At 34.0% G+C, this 13,031-nt stretch overlaps 1 protein-coding gene across 3 annotated transcripts in view; it reads left to right on the forward strand.

The window, feature by feature from the left end:
• LINGO2 (leucine rich repeat and Ig domain containing 2) overlaps positions 1 to 13,031 on the forward strand; it is a 585,167-nt gene that overhangs the window by 193,980 nt on the left and 378,156 nt on the right. For all 3 annotated transcript variants that reach the window (XM_063455170.1, XM_063455169.1, XM_063455171.1), the window contains one exon: positions 4,978 to 5,126. The gene's annotated coding sequence lies outside the window, so the exon portion shown is untranslated. The remainder of the gene's footprint in view (positions 1 to 4,977; positions 5,127 to 13,031) is intronic.

The following is a 13,031-nucleotide window of genomic DNA, read 5'->3' on the forward strand; positions in this document are numbered from 1 at the left end:
CATAGGCAGATACTTGTCTCATTCCTGGACTAGTTGTAATAGGAAATGAAGAGACCACAAAAATGAAGGGAAAGCTAGCAGATGAAATTAGGCTCTTGGAATAAAGTTTACCATGGCAAAAATAGATGTTATTCTGGGAAAAGTGCTAAATAAGGTTCAAAAAGCAAGGAAACCTATAGAATTAAACTGGGTTCACTCAAAATAACATGATTGCCTTGATTAGTCTCCTATTTTATTTCAGGTAAGCTTGGAAAGTTGGAAGTAGTGTTATCCTTGATCTTCACTAGCTGATGATTTCAGGGTATATTGCTAACAAACCGAGATCTAGTAAACAGCCAATTTGAATGTAGAATTACCTAATATATTGTGCTGTAATAATATGGACTCGTGAGGTTGCACTTAAGGCCAAGCTCTGAACCCAAGATACCAGAAGATATTGCTCTCCCAGCTATTATTTTGTTTGATGCACTGGCAAATGCTAGAGTACAGGGTTAAAAAAAATCTATCCATGTTTTGCCACCAGTCGCATTGTGGTTATATGATACTGTACCTGTAGCTTATATTCATGATTCAATAGGACAAAACAATTGCTTGAGGTAAAGAGGTCTCCTTTGACTCTCAAAGTAGAATAACAAGCTCCAATAAGCATCCAAATTCTCTCCCCTACACATGTAATGAAGATATGGAAAGGTCACACCATATAATGGGGCAATCAAAATGCTTCTGATGTGGAGAGAGCCTGCTTCTGTGGTTGTTAGTGGAACGCTGAAAGAATAACTAGACTTTGACCAATTGCTTATCAACATAGTCATGGTGATGCTTATGTAACTATGCTTTATACTGCAGTCACCAACCTGGGCTTATAAAATTGAGTTAATATTCAACAGTTAGGTCACCTTTTATTTAAACAAGCCATTATATTTTTTATTACAGGGTGCTTTCTATGGATTTGATATAATAATAATTTTGTGCATTTAATGAAGAATTTTGCTCCTTTTGAGGCATCAAAGAACCACATATTAAGACATTATCCTTCATTATTCTTCCATTATCCTAAGAAAGGCTTAATATTAATTGGTTTTTCAGGCTTTGACCTGCCTTTTACTTACATAATTCTAGAAATACCAATATACATTATGCCAACGGTGTAAATGAGAGACAGAAAAAATGCTTCTCAGAAAAAAAAAGCTATATCCTTACTCTTCACCATTCCAAAGGAAACTTTTAATTTAAAAATATAAATAGCCTAGAATAAATATATTAAATAGTGCTACACCTTTAAAAGCTGCAGGTATTTTTAATGGAGCCATATAGTGATTTAGAAATTAATTTACATATAGATAAAATGTTGTAGATGCATTCGTATTGTTTCTTCTAGTTTATTAGTAGATACTGTGCATCCAAGACTTCACAAATCGAACATGTTTGGGAGCCATGGTTCCTAAAAATATTACTAACTAGGGCTAGTTTTTTCTTTTTACATTTGTGTGCAACACCTCATACACCATAGGTCTTATATGTAAGTAATGAAAGGATGCCACATAACCTGATCTTGTCAAGCTGTTTTGTCTGTTTATAAATTCTGTTTTTTGTTATTTCTCATGGCAATGCATGAATAATGCATAAACACCAGCAGTTTTATAATTATATGTATAGACGTTTTTTGAGAATGATCAATGTGTTTCATCCCTATCTCAAGAAATGCCAAATGTGTTCTTTTTTACATCAACAGCTACTCACATTACCCCTCCATCCTTATTCAAGCATGGTGATCACTAGACATTTGTCAGAATCCCAATTAGATTTTTATTTTTATTTGCTTACTTGTTTGCTTTCAATCCATATCTAAATAAATTTAGAAGACTCCAGTGTCAGGACTTAACTTCCTAAATATATTGGATTGCTTATCAAGGGCTGCAAGCAGTTGCCTGTTGAGAAGAAAAACAGTTTTTACCTAAAGGTAAAGTCCCTTCAGAAGTATGTTTCAGACATTTCCCTATTTGTGTCTGTTTTACAGGCAATGTTGATTTGCCTGGTGTCTCTATTCTGTCCATTTATGAAGTTGTATGTGTTTAGAAGTCACAATTAAAAAGTAAAAAAAAAAGTAAAGCCTGGATGTGAATTATTTAGGTGCACTCTTTTAATTTTTTCCAGCTCTTCACTTCTTGTACTGTAGACTCTTTAGGAGACTGGTTGTGTTCAATCTGTCAAATTTGCAATGATACATCTGTTCTGAAACATTCAATGCTATAAATTTGATTGCAAAATTTCATGGACATTTGGCCGTAGGGCTGTCAATGAGGTGCTAACTGCCGTTATTGATTTTAATAGAGGCTCTTGTAAAAGCCGTTTAACCGCTTGCAAATTATGAACAATAATTATCAAAATCTGATATTTAATTTGAATTGTAGTGGCAGATAGGCAAGTAAAGCATTCACACAATTTGTTTCAAAAGAAAATATAAAGATTTGTATGTAGTTTCCACAACATATGATTGAGGGTTTACTGCATTGCATATATTGGTAAATCAGTTCCATTTGATCTTTCAAGCAGTGATGAGTTCTGGATTAATGTGTGTATGTCATGATAAACGCAATTTGGTGTTAAAAAAAATCATTACATTTCATCTATACATTATGCTAGCAAATATATATATATATTTTATTTTATTTAATGCCCTTTAATGTTTGGGCCTCACCCACACATGTCAATCAAATCCTTGGCTTTAGATCTTGTGTGCCACCATTCTGAGTGGTGAGGGGAAGCAATAGATCACCAAGGCAATTCTCTTGCTCCCTATCACATTGTAACTCTCCCAGTAGGTATTATTCATGCTTGCTTGGGGAATTACAGAATGCACTGATGCTGTTCTGCTAGCAATGAAACAAGCACATTGTTGTCAGCACAGAGGATGGCCCTGCTTTGCGAAGTATCTCTAATCAAGGTCAATCACAGTATGTGAGGGGTGGCAATGGAGCATGCATGTTACAATACTGCTCTAAATGGCAGCACTGGGGCTGCAGGTACCTTTATGTTAAATAATATGACTATGTACTTATGGGAGCTTTGGGAGCTGATATGGCATTAGGTATACCTTGAGTGTCAGGTTCAGTTTTAAATATTTTTTAGCTTAAATGTACATACCAAAGATGAGGTTCTGTGATATTCATATGAGAACTAGAGTGTGTATGTCATTTTTATAAATGTGACATATTTTTAGTGACATTAATTACTGTATTGTTCAAATGTGCATAAAAACACTTTAACCTTATAATATATAGAAAGGAAATAGAGGGAAGCAGAGCCTTCACAAGTGTCCTCAACTCAAATAAAATTGAAGCGTTAAGCAATACTAGAGGACAAATAAAACGGAATATGGTGTAGTATTTTTGATGCTGGTGATTATAAATTAGAGAAAGGAAATGCAAATACAATCTTCTGGAGCTTGAAATCAGCTCCAGATAAATGCGCTTGGACAATACAATCCCCATCTGTGGATATATCGATCTTTGTCTCGGTCTTTATCGTATGTGGAAAGGTATCCATAGGCCGGTCACCAGTGTGTGGTGGTCAGCATTCGTAGAAGTAGTCTCTTTCAATGTGCCATTTTATCACAGTGAGAGTTCACCGGTGTATAAAATGAAAATAAAAACAGAATATAGTGCTCTCTGTACAGTTAATAAAATACTAAAATAATAAAAGGAGGGATACTCACAAATGAAGAGCACAGTGAAGTTATGCTCAATCCTATATAGCTTATGTGGTACCTTCCCTACCTAGGAAACCAAAGCATGAATTATCCAGGTAAAAATATTCAGAGATAAAAATAGAAAGATCCAAATTTGATTAAAAAAAACTAGTTTTATTTATGCCGAAAATAATAAAACCAAAAGTACAGAATAAAAGAACAATAAAACATAAAGCGTTTCATCTTCAACCAGGCTTTTTTAAAGTGGTTATAAGATAGAAATCCCATCTTTTTAATTACTTATAATATATGTACCTATTATTTTCTTCCTGGTAGCTGGCTCACAATGATGTTTTATAAATAAACATTATTATACTTCTGTGTGTCAGTCAAAAATATCAGTACACCCTAGACTTGCGTTTTCTGTCAGTTTATTATGTTTAAAATAAGAATATATAACAAAATAACAAACAATGTAGTCGTATATTGTGTTCCATGAGTGGCCATCTGTTACATACCAAATAATAAATATTTTACAAAATGTATAATATCTCTTCTCCTGGTCTTTTAGTAACATAGCAATGTGACTGCATGGACACATTATTATTTGTTCCACATGTTTAATTGAATTACTATTGTTCATGCTGTTTGTTTTCATCATCAGCATTAAATTGTATTCTATCTATTTGCTGTAACGTGTTTTACACTATATCTAAATAAGCAAGGTAAACAACATCAGGATAGCTTCAGATTGCTAGCAAAGGTCTTGATTTAATAATTGTCATATATGAAGAAATATATCAATAAATAAACATATTAATATACATGTAAATAATTATATCAATATATAAAAAAATATAAAAGTATTAAAATATTTTTTTTAAATATCAAATCATTTTGAAAGGTTATTATTTTCAATATTTAAATTATTAAATCAAGGCCATAGTGTTGTCAAGTATTATATAAGAAGGGCCTCAAGCCAGTTGAAAGCAGAAACTTTGGGGCTTGTACTAATGATATCATTTTTTTTTCATTTGCATAACACTGCTATGATTTACTTTTGTTAAAATATGGGACACATGTAAATAGTGCTAAATAATTACCATTATTAAATGAGGGCATTGTAGAACTACTGTAGATAAGTGTTAATATTTAGCAATACTGATGTGTTGGCTGTGACTCTTGAGAACAGGTTTCTACGGAAACTATCTTGCAAGGATTCATTAAATAACCATCTATCTTTCTTGTTCTTCCTCTTCTTTTTTTGTGTTTGTTTTTTTTTTCTTTAGGTTGCAAATTCATGTACACACATCACTGAAGTGGTAAAAAGCCTTTTAATGTTTCTAAGTGTATCGCAGTGACACAGAGGCTACAAGCAACAAACAATTACATTTTGCATCAAACAAAATATTCAGTTAGAACCCAGGGGCATGTCATGGTAAGTTTCTCATCAACCTGCATTTATTTAACATAACTTTAAGTAGTAAAGAATTGTGATATTACACACAATGCATCTAATGTGAAGGGAATAAGACAATGTTTAAACAATAGGCAGCATTGTGTTTATTGTATTTCTGTGTCTATTTACTTATAGAAAACCAATCCTATTATTCCAATATTAGTGGCATTAGTTTGTATGTGCAATATGTGAATAGAGATGTGTCTTGATGATTTGTTGCTAGCCCATTCTCCCAAACCATGTGATATCAAGCATGGTGGTGTATGATGTTTGCTCTCCCCTCACTGTTCATGTCCACCTTTGCCCTTTTGTTTTTTTCTCTCCGTTCTCTCTTTGACATTCATTCAATCCTCCTCTTCAATCCCTTCTATGTCCACATCACTATTATCTGTTATCCTCCTGGCTCAACTATGATCATTTTCTGCTTGGTTTCCTCAATTTATCTCTTCTCACATTCCATCCCTCATCCTCAGAGTCTTCAACATCCCTATTAACTAACCTAGCAACTGAATATCTGAAACATTTCTTGCAATTACCTCCTGCGTTAACCTTTAGCAGTGGACTCTTTCCCTACAAATATAACCAGCAATACTAATAAGCTAATTGTTTCCAACCGTTGCTCTTTCCTGTCTCACATTTCTGTCTGCCTAATCATCATCTCCTAACTTGGGTTTTTATGTGTCTCTCACTCGACATCATAAACCTACCTCATCTCATCAGAAGCCTAAGCTCACATAATCTGTGCAAAAGTGCCTTAATTCCCCCATTCTCACACCCATTTAATATCTCAGTTCAGTTTTCTGGAACAGTCACCTCCTCATGACCAAGCTCAGCTGGAATCTCCCAAAGCTCAGTTCTTAGCCTCCTTTTGTTCTCTGTTTATACCATCTCTGTAACCTTATATTTATATAAGCTTCTTTAGATTTCTTCTATTAGCTTCTTTAGATTTAGATACCATCTATATGCTGAAAACATGCAGGTTTACTTCTACTCCCCTAATCTCTTTCTTATCCTGCTAGAACATGTCAGTAATTGCCTTAATTATGCCTCTAACCAATCGTTGTTCTATTTTCTAAAATCTAATTTTTCGAAAACTGATTTTCTTTTCTTTCCTTTTTAAAATAATCCACTTCCTCTATTTCCCTATAGTCAAAGGAACATTTATTATTACCTCAACATCTACGCTCCCTGGCTTGGAGAGTCACTTTCACTTCAAGTCTCACAGTTTCTCTCCACATCCAGTCAGTCTCCATATCATATTGTTCTATTTCCATCTGTAGTGGGTACTGCTGCTAGGGTTACCCTCTTGACTCATTGCTAGTTTCACGCTGCACTCTATTGACAGTCCTTACATTGGCATCCCATATTCTTCATCATTTAATGCTGATCCCCTTCTTGTTACTTTCACTCTAGAAGCATCCTTATCTTTTCTTCTAGTCTTTTTTAGAAGTCACTATAATCTCAACTCTAGAAAATCTTACCATCTTCCTGGGTAACATTTCCCCTGTATTTCCAAAGTACAAATAACCAATTTCATCTTCCACTATATCAAACTCACCTCCACGCTGAAACTTTGTTCTTCTTCTTGTGTTCATTTACCTATTCCTTGTAGATTGTAAGCTCATTCGAGCTGGACCATCTTCATGTCATTTGTCTGTCAGTATTATTTGTGTTTGCCCCCAGTGAATGATTGTATAGCACTGTGGAAAGTTGTAAATGGTACTACTACTACTACTATCACTACTACTTCTACTACTGCTACTAGTAATATTAATAACAATTTTTGGATTAGGTTATAGATAATGGTTCAAGATTTCTGGTTTAATATGGATTTATTTGGACAATATTGTGTGTGTTTTTTGACCACATACAAACCTACAATAATTGTGTATGTGCTGTAGACGCTAGTATTTTGTTTCTATTGGTGCAGTGCAATGGAAATGAAAACCAATAAGTTAGTTAGACTGCTGCTTACCATTTCTGTTTATGTTTTCTAACTGTACTATTCATGTCATGTCTGTGTTTGAAGTCAAAATGAGATGTTTCATCCATAGATGGATGCACAATAACATGCCACTCTTGCCATTCAAATGAGTCTGTGAATCCAACTCATTAACTGTATTAATGTATTTCTTTTAAAATGTATCCTCTGGTCAACAAAAAGTAAAAATTAAGTAGCATTCTATCAAGTAAGACTCGGTGCTTTAACACCTTGCACAACACTATTACATGTACATTTGGTGAGAGCCATTACATGGCAGGATATGTCAGCTATTTCGAATTACCAAATTATAACTCACAATTTTAATTACTACAAAAATGTTGGCCTCACTAATCCTAGCAAATCCTAGCTATTCCTGGAATCCTCACTAGTGAGCAATAACAATCTCTGGGGATTTATCCAGACTTCCAACTGCATTGGCACCATGCACTTTCTGTTTTCTGTTACATATGGGGTATCGGAAGAAAGCCCTAATATGATTTAAAAATAAAAACAATATGTATGTGTGTACTGAAATAGAAAGCATTAAATTATAGTACAACAAACATGTAGCAAAAGAGTGTCAAAAATGACTCTAATCTCCAAAAAGCTTTGGTCATCAGGGGCTAACAAGTGGCCCTGTCTGGTTCGGTTTTGCTAAACGTATGATATAACTGTGCTTGATCAAGGACACCCGGAAGACCTGTTAAATTTTTTTTATTTTTTTTTAACCCCTTAAGGACCAAACTTCTGGAATAAAAGGGAATCATGACGTGTCAGACATGTCATGTGTCCTTAAGGGGTTAACATTGTTATAACACATTTGGCATCCAATTGCTTTTTCGTGTCATTTGCTAACTTTCTGCTTTGCAATTTTTGTATTGGTTTGTTAATGTAATAACTAGTGTTGAACAATTATATATTGCTTACCCACCTTGCAAACATACAAACCTCAGCAACTGTTCTGATCCCAAAATATATATATTTTTTCAAATGAAATCAGTGAAACATTTATCCACAATAAACCAGTATATGTTCGCTTTCTTCCCTCTCGGTACAAGCTAAAGTTATTTGTCAGGCACTTAAGAAACAATAGCCGTTATCCACTTGGCTATAGTCATCAAGTTGTACTGAAGTTATTTCGTTCAACAGCTTTGCCTCCTGATTGGCATTGTTCCAAGATAAGTAAATTGCTTTAGAGGGGAAAATACTCAAACAGTTTCCTCACTTCGATAAAGAAATATACTTGGATGGGCTATATTTATTTATTTATTTATTTTTCAGGGATCTGGTCACAGGGGAAAAAATTATTTGAGAAACAGCCACAGAAAATGTTTCTAAATTACCTTTATATGAAGGAAGCTTATCCTTGCACATACAGAATTGTGTACTACTTTTTCCCTATATGCAGTTCACAGTAGGGAAGACAGAAGCAATTTTTCTGCAGAGAAACAGTTTTTATAAATTGTATGTTTACCCCATACTGCAGCAATCAAACAGTTCTAAGGAACATCAGAAAGGTGTTATCTTCAGATGGCGTTCTGAGATTGCAACTCTTTATGAACCTGATTTACACACCCAAGGATAAACTGCTAGGCGAAGATGAATTGGTTTCTCTTGCTGGCAGGACCCTTATTCCAATTAGCTTTTCAGCCAGTACCAGCACCAACCATTTTCTTAACATCTTAAAAGCACATTAGACCCATACATCTTTGTTCAGTGGAAACTGTTCCAGTGACTACAAGAGTTAAAGAGGCTTCACAGCAGCTAGAATAAAATTAATCTGAGTTTTCAGGATTGCATTAGACGGAGAGGAAATTGTAACAATGAAGTAATGTGAATGAGAGAAAATTGTGGAAAATTTTATCTTTTTTTTGATAAGTAGTCATTCAGAATTTTTTTTTAATTATTCATTTAACTCTTACATGTGACATATTGTACCTATTATACAAAGTTTGAATCACTGTACAAGAATGTATCCGAAAATAGGCAAGGTCACATTCGCTGTTTGGGCATAAAGGAAAATAAAAAACTACAACAAGCGTCAAAAATCAAACTGAAGTTTGAGACACAAAGACAAAAGGGGAAAAGGTCAATCAGGGGAAGGTTCAGCTTGACCTTTTTAGGGGTTTGGAGTGTTCCTTTAAGTCATTGTGTTCTATTGTTCCTTTCACAAATAGTTTCTGTTCAAAATTAAACTGTTATATTAGGCACCACAACCATTGCAGCACATTGAAGCTCTTAAAGGTGTTAGTACTATATAAGCACTGTCCCTCAGGTCTGTGTCAATATATGCATTAATTGTCTAAGAAATTAAAAATGGGTGGGGGGAGAAATTATAAATGTCATTCCAACAAACTTAATCCTAGTTAATAAATTTATCTAAACTAAAGAGATTATATAGTTATGTTATTTTGCATTCCTCATAGTGATGTAATCCACAATACATTTTTTTTAGATCATATACAATTGTAATCAAAATTATTCAAGCCCCATTGAAAATCAGGATTATTGTCAAAATTGACAGACTTTCAGTTGTTTGCAATGAACAAATCAAACAAAAGCAATTGAAATAGCTCAATGCAATGAATGCTTAAAGAGGTTTCCCCAAATTCATCTGAAAATGCTACTTATAATGACTTCTCCTGTCTCAAAGTTATTCAACCCCTTCATGGAAAACATTTGTAGTACTTTGTAGAGCAAAATATTGCTGCTACGACCTGCTGCAAATGAGATGCATAGCTGATACATTTCTCATCATCAATATCCTCCAGTTTAGTAATCTTTTTGAATTTGCATGCATCAACCACCTTCTTCAAATCCCACCAGAGAGCTTCTATGGGGTTCACGTCAGATGACTTTGACGGACACTGTAGGACTTTCAGGGGCTTCTTTTGCAACCAAGCCTTGGTGTAATTTGAGATATGTGTGGGATCATTGTCTTGTTTGACAATGAAGTAACAAATGCTTTAAGAGGTTTCCCCAAATTCAACTGAAAATGCAACTTATAATGACTTCTACAGTCTCAAAGTTATTCAACCACTTCATGGAAAACATTTGTAGTACTAAGTAGAGCAGAATGTTGCTGCTATGAACTGCTGCAAATGAGATGCATAGCTGATGCATTTCTCATGAGCAATATCCTCCAGTTTAGTAATCTTTTTGAATTTGCATGCATCAACCACCTTCTTCAAATCCCACCAGAGTGCTTCTATGGGGTTCAAGTCAGATGACTTTGATGGCCACTGTAGAACTTTCCAGGACTTCTTTTGCAACCAAGCCTTGGTGTAATTTGAGGTATGTGTGGGATCATTGTCTTGCTCAACAATGATCCCAAGCATACCTCAATGTCAATGATGCCTCAGCTTCCTCACAGAAGGCATGACGTTTTCTCCTAGATTTCCTGATACTTCAATGAATCCATCTTGCTTTCCACTAGCTGCAAGTTTCCAATGCCAGAAGATGCAAAGCAGCCCCAGACAACACCAAGCCACCACCATGCTTAACTCTATGCAGAGTCATCATTTCAGTGTATTTTTCATTTTTCTTCCTCCAGATATATTGCTGATGCGTTGGGCTGAAAAGTTCCAGTTTTGTTTTATTGCTCCACAGTAAAGAATCCCAAAGCTTCTCTGGCTTATTTATATTATTTTGACCATATTGGAACCAACTTTTCTTGTGCTTTTGGGTCAGTAGCACTGTACGTTTTGGAGTTCTGGCATGGAAGCCTTCTGCATTTAGTACGTGCCTTACTATACTCACTGAAACTTAGTGCCTCTTCAATCCAAAAATAATATTTATTCAGTGCAGTTTATCATGTGAGTTGTGGTGCAATGGCAAGGTGTTTGACAAATTTCATCCACCAAAGCTAAACCTAAAAAATATGCACCGACATAAGACATTTAGACCAAATCGTGTTCCTGTTACCTAATAACTATTATTATTTACTCCATCATTATCAATCACATGACCAGAATGCGAATTGAATTAGTTATCCTCAAATATGTTCTCTTTCGACCTTATTCTGCACTGATTATTTGTTGTCTGTCCTTATACAATATTCTATACAATCTGCTCTTTTTTACAACTTGCGCAGGCTGCATTTTTGCTTTGTATGCATTTGTTCTTCATCAAGACATAGCAATAGCACAGCTTTGCTATTTTATGAGCCTTAGATTTCTAAAAACAATTTATTAATAATATTTCTAAGAGAATTGCTGAGACCTTGACATAAAGTGTAAAATCTATCACTTGCTCCTACCAAGAATGTAATTTTCACTGGGAACCAAAGCAGCTAATTGTGTTCTAGAGGGTTGCAATAAGAACAACATACTAAAACCTATTTATCATGTTACATTTTCTCCCTATAGTTTTACGCTTCAGCTCTTGAGATAGCTACTTACTCCTTTATCACCTTTATTGCTTTTCTTTTTTTTTTTCTTTTTGGCTCTTGTGCACACAAAACACCTCATTACTGAATTCACTGCACTTCCTAAATTTCCTAAGGTCATATAAGCCTCTTTAAGTGTTTTTCATATCTATGTATAACTCAGCTCTCCTAAGTAGCCGCTCTCTTCTATTTAGAATGTCTGTTATTAAGCCCTGTTGTTGGTAGAGTGTTATTCAGTACAGAGTAAAGGTCATAGTAAGTTTGTTACACTGAAAGCTTTAAACTGTTTTATATAATCAGTATCAGTCAGTATCAGTCTGGGTCACATTGTTGCTTTAGGAAACCTGAAATCCTATTTAAATTAAAAGATCAGTACTTTTTTTACACTTTTATCCAGGGTTGACTGACTAATAGAAACTAAACCCTTTTTATATATATTTTTTGGTGCTGGGAGCTATTTTTGACACTGAGATAAAAAATAACAGCTACATTTAATTCTCTAGAATATTGTATTTAGCACTATCATTCAGTCTTCTGAAAGTTTTAGGGTGCTTTGAAAATAATCTAACATTGGCTACAATATAAGCCTACAAATATAAATAAATACATAAATACTATACATACAATATAAGTCTACAAATATAAATAAATACATAAATACTATACATACAATATAAGTCTACAAATATAAATAAATACATAAATACTATACATACAATATAAGTCTACAAATATAAATAAATACATAAATACTATACATACAATATAAGTCTACAAATATAAATAAATACATAAATACTATACATACAATATAAGTCTACAAATATAAATAAATACATAAATACTATACATACAATATAAGTCTACAAATATAAATAAATACATAAATACTATACATACAATATAAGTCTACAAATATAAATAAATACATAAATACTATACATACAATATAAGTCTACAAATATAAATAAATACATAAATACTATACATAGATATAAGTCTACAAATATAAATAAATACATAAATACTATACATAGATATAGTATATATATATATATATATACTATATCTACAAAAGTATTGGGACACAGCTTTTAATTACTGAATTTAAGTGTTTCAATCAGGCCCACTGCCACTGGTGTACGGAATCAAGCACTAAGCCATGCAGTCTGCATTTACAAACATTTGTGAAAAAATATGAGTGTTCTGAAGAGCTCAGTGAACTCAATTTTGTTACTGTGATATGATGCCACCTTTACAGGAAGTCAGTTTGTGAAATTTCATCCCTATCAATATTCCACAGTCAACTGTAAATTGGAAAGTGGAAGAGTTTAGGAACAGCAGCCATAATGTGGAAGACCATGTAAAGTCACAGAGCTCAGTCACCGAGTGCAGATGCGCATGATGCCAAAGCTCTGCTGATTCCATAGTTGAAGGGTTCCAAACTTCACCTGGCATTAATATCAGCTCAAAAGCTGTGCGGTGGGAGCATCATGGAATGGGTTTCCATAGC

Source organism: Pelobates fuscus, chromosome 5 (genome assembly GCF_036172605.1).
Source record: "Pelobates fuscus isolate aPelFus1 chromosome 5, aPelFus1.pri, whole genome shotgun sequence".
NCBI classification, from domain to species: Eukaryota; Metazoa; Chordata; class Amphibia; order Anura; family Pelobatidae; genus Pelobates; species Pelobates fuscus.